This window comes from Stegostoma tigrinum, unplaced genomic scaffold (assembly GCF_030684315.1).
Source record: "Stegostoma tigrinum isolate sSteTig4 unplaced genomic scaffold, sSteTig4.hap1 scaffold_541, whole genome shotgun sequence".
NCBI classification, from domain to species: Eukaryota; Metazoa; Chordata; class Chondrichthyes; order Orectolobiformes; family Stegostomatidae; genus Stegostoma; species Stegostoma tigrinum.
Genome location: NW_026728474.1, coordinates 1 through 25,957, shown reverse-complemented (window position 1 = coordinate 25,957; position 25,957 = coordinate 1). Strand labels below are relative to the sequence as shown.

The 25,957-nt window shown below is 41.6% G+C and overlaps 1 long non-coding RNA gene across 2 annotated transcripts; it reads left to right on the top strand.

The window, feature by feature from the left end:
* The first annotated feature begins 4,040 nt into the window (after positions 1-4,040).
* Positions 4,041-18,910, top strand: LOC125464919 (uncharacterized). 2 transcript variants are annotated; one of them, XR_007250131.1, is made up of 4 exons: positions 4,041-6,018; positions 14,463-14,582; positions 17,287-17,405; positions 18,523-18,910. It is a non-coding gene; the product is annotated as an uncharacterized LOC125464919 (long non-coding RNA). The 2 variants fall into 2 exon arrangements; XR_007250130.1 differs by having other exon boundaries at positions 17,287-18,910.
* The last annotated feature ends 7,047 nt before the right edge of the window (positions 18,911-25,957 follow it).

The window sequence follows — 25,957 nt, the reverse complement described above, 5'->3', positions numbered from 1 at the left end:
TAACAGACCCCCGAATCGTTGCAGAGGAGCAGATTGGGAGGCAGATACTGGAAAGGTGCAGAAGTCACAGGGTTGTAGTCATGGGTGACTTCAACTTTCCAAACATTGATTGGAAACATTTTAGTTGTAATAATTTAGATGGAGCGGATCTTGTCCAGTGCGTTCAGGAAGGATTCCTGACACAGTATGTGGATAGACCAACACTAGGAGGGGCCACTTTGGATTTGGCAATGAACCGGGCCAAGTGTTAGACCTGTTAGTAGGAGAGCATTTTGGAGGTAGCGATCATAATTCTGTTACTTTTACAATAGTCATGGAAAAGGATAGGTACACACAGCAGGGTAAGGTTTATAATTGGGGGAAGGGTAGTTATAATTCTGTTAGGCAAGGACTGGGTAACATAAAATGAAAACAGTTGCTATCAGGGAAGAGCACTATAGAAATGTGGAGATTGTTTCAGGAATGCATACTGCGTGTGCTCGATGTGTTTGTACCTAGCAGGCAGGGAAGATGCGGTCGAGTGAGGGAGCCTTGGTTCTCAAGAGAGGTTGAACAATTGGTTAAGAGGAAGAAGGATAAGGTTCAGGAAACAAGGAATGGAAAAGGCTATAGATGGATACAAGTTATCTAGGAAGGAGTTGAAGAAAGGACTGAGAAAAGTTATAAAGGGTCATGAGAAAACCTTGGCAGACTAGATCAAGGAAAACTCGAAGGCTTTTTACACATACATGAGGAATAAGAGAATGACCAGAGTAAGGGTAGGGCCAATCAAGGATTGGAAAGGGAATTTGTGCCTGGAGCCTGAAGGGATAGGAGAGATCCTGAATGAATAATTTTCTTTGGTATTCACAACTGAGAGGGACCTAGTTGTAGAGGAGGATATGCTGGTAAGCCAGAGGAGGTCGATGTTAGTAAGGAAGATGTCCTAGGAATTTTGAGGAACTTGAAGATACATTAGTCCCCCGGGCCTGAAGGTTCCCCATGGTAGGCTCATGCAGAAAGTAAGGAGGCATGGGATAGGGGGAAATTGGATTGGATTCAGAATTGGCTGACCCTTAGAATACAAAGGGTGGTAGTGGACGGAAAATATTCGACACGGTGCTCAGTTAACAGTGGTGTACCACAAGGATCTGTCCTGGGTCCTGTTCTATTAGTAATTTTTGTAAATGATTTGGATGAAGGAGTGGAAGGATGGATCAGTAAATTCATGGATGACACGAAGGTGGATCGAGTTGTAGATAGTACGGAAGGCTGTTCTAGGTTACAAAAAGACATTGATAGGATTCAGAGTGGGGCTGAGAAGGGGCAGATGGAGTTTAACCCTGAAAAGTGTGAGGTGGTTAATTTTGGAAGGACAAACTTGAAAGCAGAATACAGGGTTAACGGAAAGATTCTTGGCAGTGTAGAGGAGCAGAGGGATCTTGGGGTTCATGTTCATAGTTCCCTGAAAGCTGCCACTCAGGTGGATAGAGTTGTTAAGTAGGCATATCGTGTGTTCGCTTTCATTAATAGAGGGACTGAGTTCAAGAGCCATAAAGTTATGCTCCAGCTCTCCAAAAGCCTGGTTCGGCCACTTCTGGAGTATTGTGTCCGGTTCTGGTCACCTCATTACAGGAAAGATGTGGAAGCATTGGAAAGGGTGCAGAGGAGATTTACCAGGATGTTGCCTGGAATGGAGGGAAGGTCTGATGAGGAAAGGTTGAGAGAGCTAGGCCTTTTCTCTTTAGAATGACGAAGGATGAGAGGTGATTTGATAGAGGTGTACAAAATGATCAGAGGTATGGATAGAGTGGACAGCCAGAAACTTTTTCCTAGGGTGGAGGTAGCTATTAAGAGGGGACATAGTTTTAAAGTGAGTGGAGGGAGGTATAGGGGAAACATCAGAGGTAGGTTCTTTACTCAGAGAGTGGTAGGGGTGGATGATAGTATAAGGTAGGGGTGGAGGTTAGGTCGACCTTAGGATTAGAGTAAAAGTTCAGCACAACATCGTGGGCCAAAGGGCCTGTACTGTGCTGTACTGTTCTATGTTCTATGTTCTATCTACCACCCCCCCACCGCCCTCAGCCCACCAACCCTATCCCGTTTATTTCACAAAGCTAATTCACCTAACCCACTCATCCTTGGACGCGACAGGCAATTTAGCATGGCCAATCTGTCTAACCTGCACATCTTTGGACAGTGGGAGGAAACATGCAAGGAGCTCGGGGAACACATACAAACTCACACAGACAGTCGTCCGAGGGTGGAATTGAATCCAGTCTGTGAGGCAGCAATGCTAACCACTGAGCAACCGTACCATCTGATTAATTGCTATTCAATTTTATTTTCAAGGATTGAGGTATTAGATTTTTGAGTACCAGCCGATGGCAATTTGTGCTTGATGCACTTCACTGTCCTAATTCTCCTCCTTTCTAAGTATTTTAATCAATCTTTCATAGATGTTATGACATCTCTAGAGTATGTGGGTTTTGAGCCTAGTTCTTCAGGCCTAGCAATAGGGACGTTGGTGCTGTGATATGATGAACCCTCCCAGTCCTCCTTTGTAGATATCTCTGGAAATGTTGGTGAAAAGATGGTATCATATACCTATGGGGTTGTGCAGTTCTGGAGCCTGCATTATAGGAGGGATGTGATTGCAATGGACAGGGTGCAGAGGAGATTTACGAGAATGTTGCCTGTGCTGGAGAGTTTTAGTTTGAATAGGACATTGGATAGACTGGATTTGTTTTCCTTGGAGCAGAGAAGACTGAGGTGGGGACAAGATTGAGATGTATAAAATTGTAATTGGCATACACAGGATAAACAGAAAAGATATTTCCCAGGAACCAGTGGGCTTGGATTTAAGGTAAGTAGCAGGAGGTTTAGGGAAGGATGCAAGGAAAAGCCTTTTCACCCAAAAGAAAGTGGGAATCTGGAACCCACTGATTGTGAGGATGGGAGGTGAGGCAGAAATCCACACAACATTTAAGAATTATTTAGATGTGCACTTTTGTTGCCAAGGTGCACGACGCTATTGGCCGAGTTCTGGAAAATGGGATAAGAATAGTTAAGTGCTTGTTTTTGCTTGGTGCAGACTTGAAGGGCCATTTTTTGTGACGTTTACCTCTAAAAATCTATGCCATCTGTAGCAGGTGGAACTTGAATTTCCTAGCTCAAAAGTACGATCACAGCCATTGTACCATATGAGCCCTCATTTCTCCTTTTAAGTCTAGGAGCTTGTTTAATTATCAGTGGTAGAGAATAGATCACTAGTGCATTTTAACAAGAAGAGGTCTTTGCTATGCAAGTTAATGTGCAGATTCTTGCATGTTAGCAATAGTTATATTAATTAGTTAGACTCAATTTCAAAATCAGCAGGAGCCAGAGATGGCTTATCTACCTCCTGCTTGATTGTCTACCCAAAGATTATGTGACCTCATCAGCAAGCCTATAACCTATTGTACTGTGTACACTATTCTCTGATACATCTGGTAGAGATTTCTTCTCCCGGGTGTGATGTGAGCAATTTTAAAAAATCAGAATCACCAACACTGACGATAAACTATTGTGATTTTTCCCCTCAAATCATAAATGGCAATTTCAGAATATCACCATCGAATAGTAACTACCTTATTTCCATTTATTTGCATCTCATTAAAACCCCAACTTGCCATATTTTATGCTACTTCTGATCCTCGTCTCGTTTTCCCCCAGAAACTAAGTGGTGCAAATCCTGAAATGTAAAGCAGAGCAGGTACCTGAAGGCAGCAGCTCACTTAATACCTGCCCCAGATATCCATTTAAATGTTTCGTCACAACAGTGTCCCTACATGCTGCATGGCCAGCGTCTTCCTCAACCAAAAGGACTGCGGATGCTGTAAATCAGGAACAAAAACAGAGTTGCTGGAAAAGCACAGCAGGTCTGGCAGCATCTGTGAAGGAGAAAACAGAGTTAACGTTTCGGGCTGGTGACCCTTCCTGCTCTGAGAAAGATGCTGCCAGACCTGCTGAGCTTTTCCAGCAACTGTTTCTGTTATCTTCCTGACCATTTGTTAACCCAAGTTGAAATTAGTAAATGTCAGCCTTACCATGTCAGCTTGCCCGCTGTCAGACCAATTCACAAATCACTTCATGCTTTCAGTAGTTACTTTGGAACATCTATGATTTACATGCTTCTGCCAGTCACCGTGTGAGCAGGGACACACACTCGTTTCATGTACCTGCACAGGATTCATCTATCGATCTTGGTTTTTTCCTTAGCTCTCACTCATTTTGTATCTATTTTGGAGGTTGCCAGCCCTTTTGTACTTCAGTCTGCTTTCTGAGCACACTCATGCTGATTTCAGAATAAGACTTAATAGCTGGTAAGCCTGTACGTGGCTTGTGTAGTTTTCTTAGTGCACAGGGATTTTGGTGCTTAGGTACAGCCTGCCAGTCTTTGTCAATTGCATTGATTTTTACCACAGTTGGAGAGGCAGGCCGCTCTGTCAGGCTGGGGAACACTGAACAATCAAGGGAGTTGGGCATTCCCCTGTAGGACACTGTGCCATTTCAACATTATTCCTGCAGCATGAATAATATCAGCAGTTTATGCATCAAATCACTGAATGCATTTCAAACAGATAGTGGGATGAGGTCAAAGGCTTACTGGCTTGAAAGGGGATTGCTATCAGTCAGAGGTTACTGCCTATTGGCATCCCAGGGCCTTGATTGATTGCGTTACAGGAATTAGGTTGCAGTCAGTTATACATTTGGTCCTACCAGAGTCTAGGGGCCGCTATCTTTGCAGACTGGGGATTGGGCCACAATCAGTCTTTCAGGTCAAGTGCAATCAGCCCAAGACCACAGACTTGTTGGTCAGAGTGCGGTGGAGACATTAGTGTAGGACATAGACCATGACTGGTTGGGGTTGTCCTGCCAAGTCAGTCAGTGGGGTGGGGGTTGGGGAGAAGGTGCAGCCAGCCCTGGAGGTTTGATGATACTGATTATGAACTTATTGGGGGAAATCCATGAGAAAGAAAGCAACACAATTCTGAGCATAGGTTTCTTCATATTGGGTCACTTTCATACAGGTCATGGTAACTCTGGCGACTATATGGGGAGGATGTAGGACTAATTCTGCATTTGAAAATCTCCAAAATCATGGGCTCTTGAGGTAAGTTGGAGATATTAACAGTTCTGTAAAGGGGCTCAACAGAAACGGGAGTCGCTGAAGGTTATAGGGGTGACAGGGAGAGCAACACAAAAGGGAACGTGAAGAATGTGAGGAATTCCATGCATTGCAAGTAGAACCTGCGGCTAACTCAGTGAACCACAATTAGAAACTCGCTCGCTTTGTTGGATCAAATGTCAACTCCACACTAACTATGCAAAATGACTAATACCATATGTAAGTGGAATGGATTGTTAAATTTTATTCTTTGGAAGCTGAGTAGAACTTTTGGAATTGCTGGGGCAATTGTAGTAATCATCCTCCACTTATTCAGTAATGCCACCCAGCTATCTGCAATTAGCACGTCATCAGTAGATCATTCATTATCCAGGAATGCACATTAAAAATGATAGTCTTTAAACAACACTAATTACCTCCTTGTCATGTCATGTAGCAAATGTAATGACACAATGACACTTAAAACTTGCAACTGATTTCACAAATGTCACCAATCATTCTGTAGCTAGCATCGGAAAATAATACTTCACAGCTGCTGTGTTTGTACATTGAACTGGGCAAGGGCAAGATCTGGGATGTGGAAGTTAGCCTTTTCTTTGGGTACATGGCTATCATTGCAGAATTTACTACCTCTACCGTAGAATGAAAACTTTGGTTGTGTAATGTAAATATGGATAAGGAGAGACCTCAGAGATTTTTATTAATCAAGACATGACAACAAACTCACTCAGAAGCTATATGCCACATTATGTGAGAGCATAGCATGAGGCTCCATTGTGATGGATCTGAGGGCTCAGGACTTCTTTCATGAAAATGGTGTTATTTTTCTGATTGGCCATCGGCTCTTGTGGATAGAAACACAATACCAGGTGGGTACCAGTGTCACGGCATTGAGTTGTGTTGGAGACTCCAAAAAATCCTTTTTACATTCCATCAACACCTACATCCTGTAATTAATCCAGTACCTGTTGAACTTTTTGTGACGTGTTTGCTTTGTATGTATGTAACAGAGTACTAAAAGTTAGGAGGAGGTCTCTTGAGTTGGATTTTTAAGCGAGGACTGTATCTATCAGAATATTAGATCCTGAAAAGCAGTCTGATTTAGATATTTGATATCATATGTGCTTGCTTGCACTATTTTCCTTTTTAATAGAGCATTTCATCATGTTGACTTATAAATGTAGTATGCAAATCAAAAGCATAACTACCCAAGATCAACAGAATTAGGGACGAGTTTAACCAAGACAAGTGAGCCTTTCTTTTATTTTTTAAGACCATTTTAATAGATGTGTAAATCAGTAACTGATGACTACCTCCGATTTCCCCATAGTAGAGTTTGCAGTGCACACAGACAAGTGGTTAGGATTTGGAATTCTTTTGGTGTAGTGTGTTCCCATTCAACGGTGGTCTTTATTAGTGAAGTGGATGAGTATTCCAACATGATAAAATTGCAGGGATGTGGGGAAAATGCAGAGATGTAGGACTTAACAGCACTGCTCTTCAAAAAACAGACTCCATGGCCGTCCGTTGTGCTGCACTATTTTGATTCAATGTCATTCTGTAAGCAAATCCTATTCATTCAAATTGACCATTGAGCTATAGTTATTTAATAATCTTCAATCTTCACTCCATGGCTGTGGAATCTGATACATTAATTTTCAATGAGCAATGTCAACATGTTGTTCTACAGTTTTGCACAAAAATCTCAATTTTAGTTTTGTATTCCTTTATTGTAAAATTGTCATGCATGAATAATTTTTCAAAAAGCTACGATTTTAAAATAAAGCGCCAGCAAAAAGGCAGACAACACTAGTGCATATCTGAGCAGGAATTCTGCAGATTGATCAGTAAATCAGATTCTCATCCAATGCAATGTTTTTTAGAGAAAGCAATTAGATAAAATTGATTTTACTCAATGATAAAATTATTTTGATAACTAACTGCGTTGAAACGTTAAAATTATATCAGAGCGAACAAATGTGAAAGTACTGTATCAGTGTCGGTGTTGTTAACTTACAATATTCACAGTAAATTGTGTAATATAAAGGCAACCATTTCAAATAATTAATGTGATCACATTCAAGTTATTTTCTTCCGATGTCAGTGCGTTAGAACAATAAGGGCAGTGAGTGAGTATGGAGAAGTTTTTATTTATTCATCCAACTCATCTTTTTAAAGTGTCTCTGTTATTGCTTGCTCTGACCGATTTTATTTAACTCATGCCTCCTTGGCTTTGACCGTGTGCCTTTCGTTATTGTTTCTCATTACATACTAGTGCAAGAAGGTGGAATTGTGCTAGAATATCACCTGGACATTGTATCAAATGACTGAGCAGACTTAAAAAGCCAAATAACTCCTTTCTCTCATATGGTCTTTTTACTCCATAATGAATCAAAATTATGTCCATTTCCATGGTGACCATTCACAAAATTACTTCTAATAACTTTAACAAGTACAGATGTCAAAACAAGATATCTAATTCCAGTGACAAAAATTGAAATTGCTGGAAAAGCTCTGCAGGTCTGACAGCATCTGTGGAGAGAAATCAGAGTTAACGTTTCAGAGACTGTCTCCTCGGTTGCCATTGTTGACCATATTTTTTAAGGGGCACACTGACAATGGCAACTGAAGAGATAGTCTTGTGTGCCCTCAAGATGATGGCACATACAGCCCCTTAGTTTCCCATTCGCCCATTAGCTGACCGTTCAATGCGAGGTCCCATTTCACCTGCAGGTCCTGAATGGAGCTTTGGGGATGGGTAATTGTAAAAAAAGATGAGATTTGTTATCTACTCGTTTTGTCTGTCCAACTGTTCTTCTCCCTCTTTGGATTCCATCATGACCTACCATTTACTCCTTAACCTCTCCTTAACATCTCATCGTCTGCACATAAACTGACATTTTCCTAGCTACCATCCGCTCTGAGGAAGAATCACCGGACCCAAAACATTAACTTTGATTTCTCTTCATAGGTGTTACCAGACTTGCTGCACTCTTCCAGCAACTTCTTTTTTCATCTCTAATTGGTCAGTTCTTTCCGTTTTCATTTAGTATTTGACTTGCTGCCAAATCTCTCCTGGGCATGCCCCAGCTTGAAGAAGTTCTGCTCCTCTCTCCGACAGGATTTCCGTTTTTGTTGTCCACCAACACTTATTTCACTGTCAATCCTGGTGTTTGACCAAGTACTTACTAAAACTCGTTTCCATAGTGACACCACATTCCTCAGTGATTGCCTCCAGCTCAGACTCTCACCCTACCTTTATTTCAATTCAAGTTTCATCCCTCGTGCTTTGAATCCACGCAGGATTAGAGGTATCTTCACGGTGTTCAAAATATTTCACAGACATCTGGTCTCACCATATCCTGAAATCTTTACTCAGTGCCATGTGTCATCATATGCACACTCTTAACCTCTCTCTTAACAGCATCGCATCACGCTGGCTCAGGACTGCACCATTCCCCAGTTCCATTTCATCTTCCGGCTCATTTGACAGGATAAATAAGAACATTTTCTTTTCCTTACAGGCATCAAGGTACACAAGATTCAACAACTTAGAGATACGCAGGACCCTCTGGAAGCTTCCTATCCTGCCCCTTCCTCTGACTCCACCTCCTCCCGCAAACCAACTTCCTGCTGTGCACTCACTATCCCTCCTGACCTTCCACTGTCCGATGCCGAATGCTCTGTACTCAACAAAAGTTTCAGTTTTATCTCTCTGCCACCACATCTTAATGAATTTTGCACACAGCAGAAAAATAGTGCCACTTAAAGAAATGGCCGACAATGGCAACCAAAGAGACAGTCTCTTGAGCCCCTCAAAATGATGGTGCCTTAATTTTTCAATCCCCATTAGCTGACCCTTCAGCACGAGGTCCCATTTCACCTCCAGGTCCTCAATGGAACTTTGGGGATAGGGGGAATGTAAAAAGAATGAGTCATTTTCTATTCCTTTGTCTGTCCCCTGGACACAGGGTAGTTGTCATGGGGGACTTCAACTTTCCAAATATTGACTGGGAACACTATAGTTCGAGTACTATAGATGGGTCAGTTTTTGTCCAGTGTGTGCAGGAGGGCTTCCTGACAGTATGTAGATAGGCCAACAAGGGGCAAAGCCACGTTAGATTTGGTACTGGGTAATGAGCCCGGCCAGGCGTTAGATTTGGAAGTAGGTGATCACTTTCGTGATAGCGATCACAATTCTGTTATGTTTACTTTAGTGATGGAAAAGAATAGGTGTATACCACTGGGCAAGATTTATAGCTAGGGGAAAGGCAATTATGATGGGATTAGGCAAGATTTAGGGAGCATAGAATGGAGAAGGAAACTGCAGGGGATGGGCACATTAGAAATGTGGAGCCTATTCAAGGAAAAGCTGCTCTGTGTCCTAGATCAGTATGAACCTGTCAGGCAGGGAGGAAGCTGTAGAGCACGGGAGCCGTGATTTCTGAAGGACATGGAATTTCTGGTCAAGAGGAAGAAGGCTTATGTTAGGATGAGATGTGAAGGCTCAGTTAGGGTGCTTGAGGGCTACGAGGTAGCCAGGAAGGACCTAAAGAGAGAGCTCAGAAGAGCCAGGAGGAGACATGAGAAGTTGTTGGCGGATAGGATCAGGGTAAACCCTAAGGCTTTCTATAGGTATTTAAGGAATAAAAGAACGACGAAAGTAAGATTAGGGCCAATCAAGGATAGTAGTGGGAAGTTGTGTGTGGTGTCAGAGGAGAAAGGGGAAGCACTAAATGAATATTTTTCGACAGTATTCACTCGAGAAAATGACAATGTTGTCAAGGAGAATACTGAGATACGGGCTACTAGACTAGGTGGGATTGAGGTTCACAAGGAAGAGGTATTAGAAATCCTACAGTGTGAAGAGAGATAAGTCCCCTGGGCCAGATGGGATTTATCCTAGGATCCTCTGGGAAGCCAGGGAGGAGATTGCCGAGCCTTTGGCATTGATCTTTAACTCGTCATTGTCTACGGGAATAGTGCCAGATGACTGGAGGATAGCAAATGTGGTTCCCCTGTTCAAGAAGGGGAGTAGAGACAACCCTGGTAATTATAGACCAGTGAGCCTTACCTCAGTTGTTGGTAAAGTGTTGGAAAAAGTTATAAGGGATAGGTTTTTGTAATCATCTAGAAAAGAATAAATTGATTAGGGATAGTCAGCACGGTTTTGTGAAGGGTAGGTCGTGCCTCACAAACCTTATTGAGTTCTTTGAGAAGGTGACCAAACAGGTAGATGAGTAAACCAGTTGATGTGGTGTATATGGATTTCAGCAAGGCGTTCGATAAGGTTCCCCACAATAGGCTATTGTACAAAATGTGAAGGAATGGGGTTGTGGGAGGTATAGCAGTTTGGATTGGAAATTGGCGTGCTGAAAGAAGACAGAGGGTGGTAGTTGATGGGAAATGTTCATCCTGGAGTCCAGTTACTAGTGGCGTATTGCAAGGGTCGGTGTTGGGTCCACTGCTGTTTGTCATTTTTATAAATGACCTGGATGAGGGCGTAGAAGGATGGGTTAGTAAATTTGCAGACGACACTAAGGTCGGTGGAGTTGTGGATAGTGACGAAGGATGCTGTAGGTTGGAGAGAGACGTAGATAAGCTGCAGAGCTGGGCTGAGAGGTGGCGAATGGAGTTTAATGCAGACAAGAGTGAGGTGATGCGCTTTGGTAGGAGTAACCAGAAGGCAAAGTACAGGGCTAATGGTAAGACTCTTAGCAGTATAGATGAGCAGAGAGATCTTGGTGTCCATGTACACAGATCCTTGAAAGTTCCCACCCAGGTTGATAGGGCTGTTAAGAAGGCATACAGTGTTTTAGCTTTTATTAATAGAGGGATTGAGTTCCGGAAGCAAGAGGTTATGGTGAAGCTGGACAAAACTCTGGTGCGGCTGCACTTGGAGTATTGTGTACAGTTCTGGTTACCGCATTATAAGAAGGATGTGGAAGCTTTGGAAAGGGTGCAGAGGAGATTTACTAGGATGTTGCCTGGTATGGAGGGAAGGTCTTACGAGGAAAGGCTGAGGGACTTGAGGCTGTTTTCGTTAGAGAGAAGAAGGTTGAGAGGTGACTTAATTGAAACATATAAAATAATCAGAGGGTTAGATAGGGTGGATAGGGAGAGCCTTTTTCCTATGATGGTGACGGCGAGCACGAGGGGGCATAGCTTTAAATTGAGGGGTGAACGATATAGGACAGATGTCAGAGATAGTTTCTTTACTCAGAGAGTAGTAAGGGAATGGAATGCTTTGCCTGCAACTGTGGTAGATTCGCCAACTTTAGGTACATTTAAGTCATCATTGGATAAGCATATGGACGTACATGGAATAGCGTAGGTTAGATGGGCTTGAGATCGGTACGACAGGTCGGCACAACATCGAGGGCCAAAGGGCCTGTACTGTGCTGTAATGTTCTATGTTCTAAGTGTTTTTCTCTATCTTTGGTCTCTATCCCCATCTATCATTTACTCCTTATGCACTCCCCCTCCCAACACCCCATTTTTCTGCATATAAACCAACATTTTCCTAGCTACCATCAGTTCTGAAGAAGCATTGCTCAACCTGAAATGTTAACACTGATTTCTCTCCACAGATGCTGCCAGACCAGCTGAGCTTTTCCAGCAATCTGTATTTTTTTCTCTGGTTTACAGCATCCTCAGTTCTTCCAGTTTTTAAATAATTCCAGTGTGTATTTATCAATGATTTATAGATTAATACAATGTTATCCTAAAATGTTTCTCTTAATGGATCTTCTCTCACACAATCCATTTAAGTTGTGGATTGCTGCTGTATCATGTAATGATTATACTAACTGCTGTACTTCATTAATATCACTTACTATAAATTACAGTTGTCATATTTTGTATTGCCATGGTTGCCAATGCCAAAACAGTATTTATCTTCCATCCAGTTTCTATCTTGCCCAGATCCTCTCAAATGATGCCCATCAATTCAGAACATCTGACTTCCTTTTACAATTTTTTTTCAGTCTTTGTCTGTCTCACTATTTAAGCATTTTTATAATGTATTCTATCTAAGCCTAGCTAACATTTTTGGCCTTTTTCCCCCCTTGCTTCAGATACATTTGTCACTCTAATTACCTACAATTATCTTCACAATTAAATTGTTTTGAGAGAAGCCTGTATTGTATAATAGCCTTGCTTACTCTGATTATTAGTCTTTCATGGTACTACTTTTAGTCTCTTGTTTGGAGAGATGCCATTTGTTCTTCACAACGACATCCAACTATCATTTTTTGTCTTAATTATTTTCCTAGCACTCACTCCTAGCATTGTGCATTTCCTAGCATTGCACTTGCTTATTTAAAGCTCATGAAATAGCCATGCATGGATTAGATTAGATTCCCGACAGTGTGGAAACAGGCCCTTTGGCCCAAAATGTCCACACCGCCTCTTGGAGCATCCCACCCAGACTCATTCCCCTGTAGCCCACATGCCCCTGAACACCACGGGCAATTTAACATGGCCGATCCACCTGGCGTGCACATCTTTGGACTGTAGGAGGAAACCCACGCAGACATGGGGAGAATGTGTAAACTTGATGCAGACAGTTACCCAAGGATGGAATCAAACCCAGGTCCCTGTCACTGTGAGGCTGCAGTGCTAACTACTGAGCCACTGTGCCGCCCTAAAGAGCTTGTGTTTCAATATTCTTACAATTACATTAATGCCAGTTGTTCGTTTCAGTTTCAGAGATAATGGGAACTGCAGATATTGGAGAATTCAAGATAACAAAGTGTGTAACTGGATGAACACAGCAGGCCAAGCAACATTTTGACTGAATCCATTATAATAGTGCTTTAACTGGTATTCCTCATACTGTTGTTACAACATTGGTATAGGCTCAGTTCATATTCAAGAGTTGTTTAGGCATTCAGGATGTTTCAACAATGAATAAGCTTCTTGCCTATCATACTACTAAACATAGGTGTTGCCTACAGTTAATGGAGTCAGTGTAATGACACATTCTGAGTGATAATACTGTGCAGCGATTATTGATGCGGTGGAACTGCTGCCAAGAAAACATCCCATGAGTTCAAAGATATGCAGGCTAGGTAGATTAACCAAGGTAAACGTAGGCCTATGGGGATAGGATGAGAGGTGGGTCTGGATGGGATGCTGTTTGAAGGGTCTGAGCAAACTTGATTAGTTGAATGGCCTGCTTCCATGCTGTAGGGTTCCATGATATTCAGATTATTTTCAGCTCCTCTTTCTTACATTCTCCTGATTGTGTGAATTAGAGCTGATTTCTCCATTTAGTCTCCATCGGTGATTAGTGCAAGGCTTCTGTGATCTGGAGTCCCATTAGTTCGCAACTATTTTAACAAACAGCGGTAGTAGGTAACATAACTTCAGTGAATTTTTTTAAACCATACATTTGTTAGTGTGAAGTGTAAAGAGAATGTATAGTGGCATAAATTTACCAGCTATGGTTTTTTGGAGATAGTAGGAACTGCAGATACTGGAGAATCTGAGATAACAAGGTGTAGAGCTGGATGAACACAGCAGGCCAAGCAGCATCAGAGGAGCAGGAAAGCTGACGTTTTGGGCCTAGGCCGGAAACGTCAGCTTTCCTGCTCCTCTGATGCTGCTTGGTCTGCTGTGTTCATCCAGCTCTACAACTTGCTGTGGTTTTTTTTTGGTTTGGGCAACCAGCTTAGTCTGAGACAATGAATCCCATGCCTTATTTTGGGCTGCTAGATTCTGAAATGGAATGCATTTCTGCAAACTTAATGCAGTATTTAATAGGTAAAGATCCTTGGCATACAACTATCCATAATTCAGCACATATTGGCCTAAATTGTTCATGGTACACAAGACAAAAATGATGAACAGAGAGAAAAATTAAAAAGAAGTCCTGCAGAGAGACCAGTTGTTTGTTTTATTCTGAGGTTAGTATTAAATTTAAAATGTTGTGACTGAATGTGCAGCAGTGTCTTCAATGTCTCCAGATGTACCTTTGCTTGGCCTACAACTAGGTGACCTTATTCCATTCATTAGTCCTGATAAATAGTTCACTTTTAAAAATACAGAAAAACAATGCAATCTGTGACAAATAAATTTAATTTAGGTAAAAGCCAAGAGTGTCTGGCAGTGACACTGAATGCCAGAATCTTCCATCCCTTCATTCAAAACATTATCAGACTAATTCTCCACAGTGACAAAAATAGCCAAGGTGTTTATATCTAACTACTTTTGTTGAATGCAGAGATGGATTTGATTTTAAAGACATGGGGACACGCTAACTACGCCACTGTGCTTGTCCTTTCTTATGTCTTCATTTACACATATTTAGGTAAATATGTCCATTCATATTAACTGCCTCTCAGCTGCCCTCTACTAAAACGTGATAAAGATGGTGAAATTGCCTGAGGACAGCACCAACATTATTCTGCTGGAAAAGCTGAAAGAAGAAGTGAGTAAACTGCAATCTAATCTGTCTCAGAGTTGAATTTATGTGATGATAGTAAGCATATTTAAAATTATAATGATTGAGAAGGAACGTTTTTTAAAATCTTTGAAACTTTTTATCCAATTTTCTCTTTTTATTACTTTTTATTTCTGTTCTTCCTTAATTCCACCTCTCTATTTTACGTTAACTTTGCAGCCAAATAAGCTAAAAGCAAAATTTAATATCATTGATTTTAGTAAAAACCAAGAGAACTGTGGATGCCGTAAATCAGAAACAGAAACAGAAATTGCTAGAAAAGCTCAGCAGGTCTGGCAGCATCTATGGAGAGAAATTAGCATGAACATTTTGGGTCCAGTGACTGTTCCTCAGAGCTGAGGATTCTGAATTGAACTATGTGTTTTGAATTAGTTTTCTATTATAAAGGGGCACATCATCTAATGAATTTAATAAAAAAGAAACTCATTGGGACATCCTCAGGTGAAGCAATACATGGTTTTTCATTCTGCTGTATTTCCCACAATACGTATTTCAATAATCTAGAAGCATTAACATACTGTAAAGTTATTATTGCTCTATATTGTGAAATTCTTTAGCGTTGAGCCTTTTTTTTTTGTTGTTTCTTTTATTCTGTCTGACTTGAATCTGATCTCCTGGCTCTCCTATCAAGACTGTTGGCTAACCAAATAAGATAGAACTCTGTTTTGAGGGGCTAATTGAAAATCCCCATGCAATTGCAAGTATTCTGAATATGCTGAATCATTTCCTTACACACAGAATGTTACAGATATGTTTTTGAAGACTTTCAACAGGCCTCTCAGAGGCATAGCAGAGGAGGAAACTTGAAACAACAAAGATCAAGGACTTATTTATGCAATGGCTCTATGATGTTTAATGTCCTGTTTGAATTTTATACCACCTTTATCCCAACATGGTATTTATGAACGCCCCTGGTATTCAGTTCAAGTATGTTAAATAAGATGATGTTGTCTACTCACTGTCTACACAACAGCTTGCCTGCATTTATGGAGCCTATTAAATGTGGCTTAAGACATCCCATGATGTTGCATTATCTGACAAAGTTTGATGCTTGGTCACTTAACGTGATATTAGGACAGGTGATCAAAGTATTCAATTTGATTTATTACTGTCATGTGTACTGAGTTACAGTGTGAAGTGTTGCCGTATGTCTTTACAGGGAGATTGTACTACAATATAGGATTATCATGGAGGAAGTGTTGTCGTTTATTCTTACTGAATGTGGTCTGTTGGTCAGGAAGTCAAGAATCAGTTTCAGAGGGGAGAGCAGAGACTTAGATCCTGGAGTTTGGAGATAATTTTTTTTTGGAATTATGGTGTTGAGGGCAGAGTTACTGTCAACAGATAGGAGCCTGACAATTGTCAACCCTGTTATTCCTGGAACATCTGAATGAGTTTGGGCCAGGATATGGTGTCTGCCATGGACCTGTTGCACCTGTAGGCAAATTGCAAGGTATGGAGGTAATCTGGGAGGCTGATGTTGATGTGAGCCATGACTGACCTCTCGAGCACTTCATAATTATGGAGGTCAGAGCCATCGGGAAGTAGTCATCGAGGCACGCTGCATGATTTTTCTTTGGCACCGGCATGATGGTGGTCTTCTTGAAGCAGGTGGTCACTTCAAATTGTAATAAGGAGAGGTTGAAGATGTCTGTGAATCCTTCTGCCAGCTGGTCTGCACAGGATCTGAGCACAGTGTTCAGGGCCTGAATCCCAAACATCCAGTGAAATCTTTCTCTTTACCATTGAACAGTGCTTGTGCAAGAAGTTGCTAAGGCCCCAGATTGATCAATATCCTATATTTTAAGGGATTGTCTCTTATTTTGCCAGTATAACCCATGTTACTTAAGTGACCCCTTTTGTCCCGATTTCTAGCACAGCATGTAGGAGACTGATATAATCTCCTTTTGCCTCTGTTTTATTTGTAGAGAGGATATTATGGCTATAGTTGCCATGGAGTTACAGTCGCCACATTTTTCTGAGTTGGAAGTGTATTTTCATGGTCACCAGGACCCACCAGCTCCACCCCTCCACACCACAGCTACTAAATCCCAGTCTCATGGTTGAAGTGCTCCTTCTTTCATTTTATGTAAGTTGGTCATCCTGCTGAGAGCAGCAACTTCACCTGACAGGTTCAAAAGCCTCGGCTGGTACCCCCAAGCTCTTCAGTTGGTTTGGGTTGTTAGGAGATATTTCTACCAGCAAAGATCCACTTTCCATGGCCCCCACTTCTTAGCATTATGAGGATCAGTGAGAGTTGCAGGGAGAAGCCATAGCAGGTGTAACATGTCTATAAGTGTTTTCATTAAGTTTCAAGGGAATTTTGAGTAAAATGTTGTTTCAAGTGCAAAGCATTTCAATTACTAATCTAAATTGTATTCTTTTCAATAATGTTTGTTTGAGGAGGTACCTTTTAATCACAGGTGACGTAGTCAGTTCCCTTAATTGAAACAACCCAAACGGGGGAAAGCAAGGAGCAGTAGGGAGAGATCATAAATTTATATTTGTTGGTAAATTCACCAAAGAGGCAACTTGGTTAAATAGGTGATTTTTATCCTGATAAGACTATTGTCTATTTTGTTTCTGTCTTTAATATTTATAATTATTTATGGAAGAAAATGTAAATAAATTTTACTTCATAAAGTTTGCACTGTTTTTCAAATCCTGGTAGTGCAAATGGAGGCATGGCTTACCTCAATATCCCATTACCAGCAAGGAACATGAGGACTGCAGTGATTCTTCTGTATCTGATTGTCCTCGGTATCCTGGTAACAGTAGTAATCATAGCAGGTAACAAATTTTTTTTTCATCTGCAAAGCACTGGATTGGTGAACTGATGTTTCCCCTCCTTTCCGCCTGAGGCCTCATCAGTGCCTCTATCACATCTGTCTCGGAGTGTGGCTATTTCCCTTTTCTAAAAGAAAGTGTCATTTTACAGTGGTGTTCACCTGGTTCTGACAGTTTACTTGTCTTCGGAAGTGAAGATGATGTACTGCTCCATGCAGATGTATAGCTGACACGCAACCAGTGTCCAATCATTTGTTAAAGTTAAGATGTGCATTCAGGATCTCTGGCCCAGGGTACTAATCCCAATTGGACTGCTCTAAAACTTGCTTCTGGTGCAATAAAGAGATAATCGGCTAAAATTCCATGGCTTTCCCTTCCCGTCCCACCATGAGTTTGACAGAACACTTTAAAGAAATGGCAGAAAAACCACCCTAACAATAGGGTGGAAACTGATGGTCACCTCACAAAATTTCAGGTTAGTTCTGTTGGAATTAGTTCCTTCAGCTGACCCTGTGATCAAATCCTCATTCAGAGTCAAATCCTCATTCAGAGCCTTCACAGATGACTTTCTTCTTCCTTTCTGCCCACCGGTCAAGCTCATATCTCTCTGTTTCCAAAAGTTCAAAGTTTTGGGTTAATTTATATTTGTCTTCAGCCTTAGTCAAATATTCTATTAGCAACAAAGTTTCAAAGCATAGGACCAATTTGGATTAAGGCACAAATTGAAGGGTTTGGATTTTCCTTTGATTTGCTAACCCTGTTCAGGGGACTTTGAGCAGCATGATTAAATTAAAGTGAAGTGGTTGCCATCTGAATTTTATCAGTAAAATGTACAGTTACCCTGTTTTAATGGCACCATTTTCTTCTGTGCTAGATTAGAATTTGTTGAGGGGGTATAAGTACAAGGCAAAGAAGTGGTGATGACCTTGTGTCTCTCTTTGCTTGAGCAATCCTTTCTTGTTTGGTATAGAATTTGAGATGGAAAACAGATCTACGCTAATTTTGAGAATTTCTTTGTGTTTCATTGTCTAGGAAGGCTGTTGAAACAATGTATTGGCTGTTGTCAACAGTGACCTGCCATTTCACAAAGAAGGTGATTAACATTCCTCTTTTTACGTAGGCTGCATACTCCAATCCTTCCTAATGGAACAGGAAATTGAAACGCCACCCCCAACCAACATCTACATAAAAGAAAGGAAACAATTGTGTGGACAAGTTATGCTGACTTTGCAGAACAACATTCATGTGAAATTGTGAACATGCACATTAACAACAACTGTTTATTAATAATGTGTACCTGCTAACTTACTTGTTCTTCCTCCTCTATGGAGTTGTAGGCTGACGGGATATTCTGAGAAACTTCCTGCAACGTGTCCCTTCCAACACTGCATCTTCTAGGCCATTTCCAGGCAAACATCTTCTGCTCCCTGTGGAAGAGATCAACAGTCCTGGCTCAAAATCTTCCGGATACTGGACCTGAAACTTGTGCCCCCAGTCCACTCAATCAAATAAAGTCATTCTTTCCATTCTCTGTAGAAAAATGGCATTCTTGATCTCCTCTTTTTCTAGGTCAATTCACCCAGTGAAATTTCTTGACCTATTAACTATTTCCTCTTGGCTGAGTGCCCCTGTGCTTTTGCACCCACAGCTAAGATTCCATGCTGGAATTGTTGATAATGTATCAGGAATTGAAATTGGAGATCTGAAATAAGTAGTCATTAGAACATGCACCCCTAGCTGCAAGACATCCCTTAGAATGTGAAATTTAGCTCTGGACACGGTATAATCTGATGTTGAGGAGACAGTGGCTGAGTATAATGATAATACGATATTTGGAACAAACATTGAAAGATAACACAACTTGCGTTGCTACTCTGCGTGGTTGCCACCTTGTCTTTAATCTTCCCAACTTTTATAGCTTCTTTTCCACTGTCTGCCTACTGTTTGCCAAGCTTCTTGGGCTCAGAAATTTCACTGTTCCTCCTCCACTTCCAATTTTCCTCTCCCTCTTGTAGGAGAAGCACTGAATATGTAATGCATGATATGGAGACTTTGTTTTCCCCGATTTAGAATTATCCTGTGATCAAACAAGGTGCTAGTGCCTTGTTTATTTAATCGAAGTATCCCTGAAGAGTAAAAGAAATCCTTGTAGTTTATATCAGTCAAAGGGACAGAAGTGTTTCTGGAAAGGCCAGTACGCTTTGCCCATCCCTAGTTGCCCTTGAGAAAGTTGGTGGTGAACCCTGGCAGTCCATGTTGGGTATAGGTACACTCACTAGTTGGGGAGGAAAGTCCATGATTTTGACCCAGCAACAGTGAAGGAATGATGACACAGTTCCAAGTTAGGATGGTGTGTGACTTAGAGGGAACATTGTAGGTTATGGTTTTTCCATGCATTTGCTGCCCTTGTCCTTCTAAATGGTTCTTATCATGTGTGTGTGGAGGATACTGTTGGGAGAACTTTGGTAAGTAGTTGCTGTGCATCTTGTAAAGTATACACACTGCTGCTGTTGTGGATTGGTGGTTGAGGGAAGTGAATGTTTAAGGTGATGGATGGGTGGCAATAACTGAGCTGCTTTGAGCGGGATAGTCATTAACCTCTAGAGTGTACTGGGAGCTGAACTCCATCACACTCCTGGCTTGCACCTTGTAGATGGTCAACAGAGTTCGGTGAGTCAGGACATTGTTATTTCTGAGGAGAATTTTGATTGATCTGGTTGAATTCCAGATCTCTCTTACGGGCATCTGACATTTTCTGCAATCCTCTTAACTGCACTGATTTCTAGAGGTGTGCAATTGGCCAGTCTGGTCTCAAAATTAGAGAGAATCAGCACGTGGGATCTACAATTGTCCTGGATGCTTTCTGAGGTCTGTACTGTATCACCACTTTCTGTAATTACAGTGAGTAATGCTGGATCAAAACGTATCACTGCTGTGGTCTGTGGATTTATGTTTTCTGTATACTCCCTGGCTTACGAGCTTACTATAGCGAAGATGCATGACTTCTGTCAATGCCACTCACAACTGGGAACTGAGGGGCACATGTAGGAATTGTAATTATGTAACAAGACTTGAGACCATTATCAAGGGCAATTTTAGAAATTAGGCATGTCTCATTGTACACCTGGAGGGCTGTATGTTCCCCTAATCTTCCAGTTTGGTTGTCCTTATGCACTACCACAATTTTACCTATGATTTCCCTTCACTACTCTAATGGAGATGCCTCATTTCTATTTGAGTGTTCTTCACAGTGATGCAAAAGAGGTTGGGAACCCAACCTTTCAGCTACAAAACTGTATCCTACTACTTTTCTGTGCATTGTCTTATTTTTTATAAACACATACCTTGGAATGAATACTGTAAGATTTTCATTCCTGACTCAACATTGTTCAGGATCACTCTAAATTTTTGTTTCGTGTTTCTCGTGAAAATATCATTATCCAGGAGTCTGCATTTACCATACATTTTTGAAATTCTTCTAACAAACAAATTTTGGTTTTCTTTTTCATTCACATTTTTAATTCATAAACCATTAAGAAAAGAGAACAATTCAAGAATTCATCCTCCTGCCAAAGGCAAAACAATTCCAATGAAATTGGAAACAGGCCGAGATGGCAAGAATTTTAATGAGTTAGCGAAAGAGACTGCACTGCTGAAGGAGACAGTGCAATGTCAGGAGGATATACTGAGTAAATTTATTGAACATAGTGCTAAATTGGAATGCATCCTTCTGGAGATTACTTTTCAAGTACCATTGATGAATAGCTCATTAAACTATGTAGATAATAGTCTGCAGCAGCTACAAATGGGGAATGAAGAGGACACTGACAACATGGTTTTGATGTTCAATTCCACTGTAATGAATGGGAAAGCTTTACAAAAATTACAGAATAAGATCCAGCAATTGAGTGGTCACATTAAAGGTACTAGCTCAATGGCATACTCTGAATATCACCTGCATGGAAAATGTTCTCATCCAAAAACAGAAGATTGAAGAATTTATTCTACAAATGAGAAATGTATATGATGTTGCACAGAATACAAGGATGACTTAAAACCATTTCGGAGAAGGAGCTGAGGGCAGAGCTGATCATTTTAAACAATATCACTGATGACCTGGGATTGAAGGAGCGGGAGCACTCACTGGGTTTGCAGAACTTTACTCTATACAAGGTAATTATGCAAAATTCATTTCCATTTATCTTGGTTCCTTATTGAAACTACTTGCTTTTAGTAAAAATAACTGAATCTTATGTTTGATTAGTGGAAGTTGTCAATGAAACTATTGCATTCCTTTGTAAAGATTTGAGAAAGGAGGATTGTGCCTTATTCCTGACTCTTGTACTTCACATGATACTATGTACATAGTGGACTGGTTGAGAGTAAGAGGTGGCAGTAAGTGGACCTTTGAAAGTAAGTTAGTTACATTTTAAATAAATGACTTGGATGAAGAGAATAAAGGCATGTTTGCCAAATTTGCTGATGACACAAGCTAATTGGCAAAGTCAGTTATAAAAGTTTTATATAAGGAAGCTACAAAAATATATAGATTGGCTCATGAGTGGGCAAAGATTTGGCAAGTAAAATACAATATGGGAAAATATAAAATTGACAATTTTGGCAGGAAGAATAAAAGGGAACCATATACTCTAAATGACAAGTTTATTATGAGAAGAATTAACTACAAAAGAAATAAGTGATCATTCATTTACAATGGACATTGGTGACACCACCTACAGAGTATTGTGTATAGTTCCTTGAAAGCTGAGTCACAGGTAGACAGGGTGGTAACGAAGGTTAGCACACTTGCCTTCGTTCGTCAGACCATTGAGTTGTCATGTTTCAGCTGCGCAGGACATTGGTGTGGCCACTTTTGGAGTACTGCATGCAATTCTGGTCTCCCTGCTCTAGGAAGAATATTACTAAATTGGAAATGGTATGGAAAAGATTTCCAAGGATGTTAATGGGACTGGAGGGTTGGAGTTGTAAGGATAGGCTGGGACTATTTTTCCTGGAATATAAGAGTTTGAGGGGTTACCTTGTAGAGGCTTATAAAATCATGAGAGGCCTGGATGAGGTGAATAGCCAAGGTCTTTCTCCCCAGGATAGGAGAGTTCAAAACTAGAGGACATAGGTTTAAGGTGAGAGGGCAAGATTTAATAGGGACCTGAGGGGCAACATTTTCACACACAGGGTGATGTGTACATGGAATGAACTGCCAGAGGAAGTGGTAGAGGCAGGTATAATTACAACATTTAAGACACATTTGGACAGTTACATGAGTAGGAATGATTGACAGGAATATGAGCCAAACATAAGCACAGAACTGGTGGAGGAAGGCATACCCCTTTTTCACAGCAGTTAGCTGCCTAATCTGAAATTTAAAACTCCTGACAGATACTTTGAGAGTTGCTCTCCAACTGTAAGGATGTAAGATAAGTGTGATGTTGGTTTCTAGGAGAATAGGTGGAGTGGATAGAGTCAGATAAGTAGGATGCCAACTAGGAGGAGAAAGGGTGTTGGGAGTAGGATGCAAGATGAGTAGGAGTAGTGTGCCAGCTGGCTAGGAAGTCTAGATGCAAGGTCTCAATATGGCAATGTAAGTGATGCAGTGGTAAGTCAGGATGAGTGAGTGAAATCAGGAGACTGGCTGGGGTGTTGGGCAGGCAGGAGGGGTTTGATGGTGTGTGAGTAGGTGTTGAGGCAGTGGAGCTGTGGGGGTTGTGGAGAGAATTAGGTCTGATTATATTCGTTAGGTTGGGTTTGGCCCAGTTTGGAAAAATGGGAGTCAGGTCCTGGGAATATTGTATGATGGTTTGGGAGCTGTAAATTGTCTGGGGGAGGTGTAGTTGGTGTCTGTGAGGTAAGTATGGAATTAGTTATAGAGTTAGAGAGTTATGCAACATGGAAACAACAGATGCTTTGGTCCAACTAGTCCACACTAACCATGTTCTCAAACTAAACTAGACCCCCTGCCTCTGTTTAGCCCATACCCCTCCAAACTTTTCCTAATCATGTACTTCTCCAAATGTCTTTTAAACCTTGTAACTGTATCTGCATCCACCACTTCCTCTGGCGGTCCGTTCCACATATGAACACTGTGTAAATAAGTTACCCCTCAATGTCTTTATAAGATCTTTCTCCTTTCACCTTAAAAATATGCCCCCTAGTACCGGTAGCGGGCAGCAGTGTTTTTCTCTTTCACAGAAGGAGCGGGAGCAGCAGAGGAAGTGACGAGGACCAGAGGGGCAGCCGGGAAGGAAAGCAGTGACCGTATATATCAGCAAGGTGGTGGGAGAGCATTTTGGTGATAGTGACCGTAACTGCCTCACATTCTACATAGCTATGGAGAAGGAGAGGATTAGGCAAAATGGGACGATATTTAATTGGGGAAGAGGAAACTATGACGCGATTAGACATGAATGAGGAAGCATGGACTGGGAGCAATTGTTCCATGGTAAGGGCACTATAGACATGTGGACACTGTTTAAGGAACAGTTGTTGCGAGTGATGAGTAAATATGTACCTCTGAGACAGGCAAGAGGGGGTAAGATAAAGGAACCTTGGATGACGAGAGCGGTGGAGCTTCTTGTGAAAAGGAAGAAGGTAGCTTACATAAGGTGGAGGAAGCTAGGGTCAAGTTCAGCTAGAGAGGATTACACGCAGGCAAGAAAGGAGCTCAAAAATGGTCTGAGGAGAGCCAGGAGGGGGCACGAGAAAGGCTTGGCAGAACGAATTAGGGAAAACACAAAGGCATTTTACACTTATGTGAGGAATAAGAGAATGGTCAAAGAAAGAGTAGAGCCGATCAGGGATAGCATAGGGAACTTGTGTGTGGAGTCTGAGGAGGTAGGGGAAGCCCTAAATGAGTTTTTTGCTTCTGTCTTTACGAAAGAAACGAACTTTGTAGTGAATGAAACCTTTGAAGAGCAGGTGTGCATGCTGGAATGGATAGAGATAGAGGAAGCTGATGTGCTGAAAATTTTGTCAAACGTTAAGATTGACAAGTCGCCAGGCCCGGACCAGATTTGTCCTCGGCTGCTTTGGGAAGCGAGAAATGCAATTGCTTCACCACTTGTGAGGATCGTTGCATCCTCGCTCTCCACTGGAGTCGTACCCGAGGACTGGAGAGAGCCAAATGTAATTCCTCTCTTCAAGAAAAGAAATGGGGAAATCCCCGGCAATTACAGACCAGTAAGTCTCACGTCTGTTGTCTGCAAGGTGTTAGAAAGGATTCTGAGGGATAGGATTTATGACCATCTGGAAGAGCATGGCTTGATCAAATGCAGTCAACACTGCTTTGTGAGGGGCAGGTCATGCCTCACAAACCTTATCGAGTTCTTTGAAGATGTGACTAGAAAAGTTGATGAGGGTCGATCTGTGAATGTGGTGTATATGGACTTCAGTAAGGCATTTGATAAGGTTCCCCATGGTAGGCTCATTCAGAAGGTCAGGAGGAATGGGATACAGGGGAACTTAGCTGCCTGGATACAGAATTGGCTGGCCAACAGAAGGCAGCGAGTGGTAGTAGAAGGAAAATATTCTGCCTGGAAGTCAGTGGTGAGTGGTGTTCCACAGGGCTCTGTTCTTGGGCCTCTACTGTTTGTAATTTTTATTAATGACTTGGATGAGGGGATTGAAGGATGGGTGAGCACGTTTGCAAATGACACAAAGGTTGGAGGTGTCGTTGACAATATAGAGGGCTGTTGTAGGCTGCAGCGGGACATTGACAGGATGCAGAGATGGGCTGAGAGGTGGCAGATGGAGTTCAACCTGGATAAATGCGAGGTGATGCATTTTGGAAGGTCGAATTTGAAAGCTGAGTACAGGATTAAGGATAGGATTCTTGGCAGTGTGGAGGAACAGAGGGATCTTGGTGTGCAGATACATAGATCCCTTAAAATGGCCACCCAAGTGGACAGGGTTGTTAAGAAAGCATATGGTGTTTTGGCTTTCATTAACAGGGGGATTGAGTTTAGGAGTCGTGAGATCTTGTTGCAGCTCTATAAAACTTTGGTTAGACCGCACTTGGAATACTGCGTCCAGTTCTGGTCGCCCTATTATAGGAAAGATGTGGATGCTTTGGAGAGGGTTCAGAGGAGGTTTACCAGGATGCTGCCTGGACTGGAGGGCTTATCTTATGAAGAGAGGTTGACTGAGCTTGGACTTTTTTCATTGGAGGAAAGGAGGAGGAGAGGGGTCCTAATTGAGGTATACAAGATAATGAGAGGCATAGATAGAGTAGAAAGCCAGAGACTATTTCCCAGGGCAGAAATGGCTAGCACGAGGGGTCATAGTTTTAAGCTGGTTGGAGGAAAGTATAGAGGGGATGTCAGAGGCAGGTTCTTTACACAGAGAGTTGTGAGAGCATGGAATGCGTTGCCAGCAGCAGTTATGGAAGCAAGGTCATTGGGGTCATTTAAGAGACTGCTGGACGTGCATATGGTCACAGAAATTTGAGGCTGCATACATGAGGATCAATGGTCGGCACAACATCGTGGGCTGAAGGGCCTGTTCTGTGCTGTACTGTTCTATGTTCTATGTTCTATGTTCTA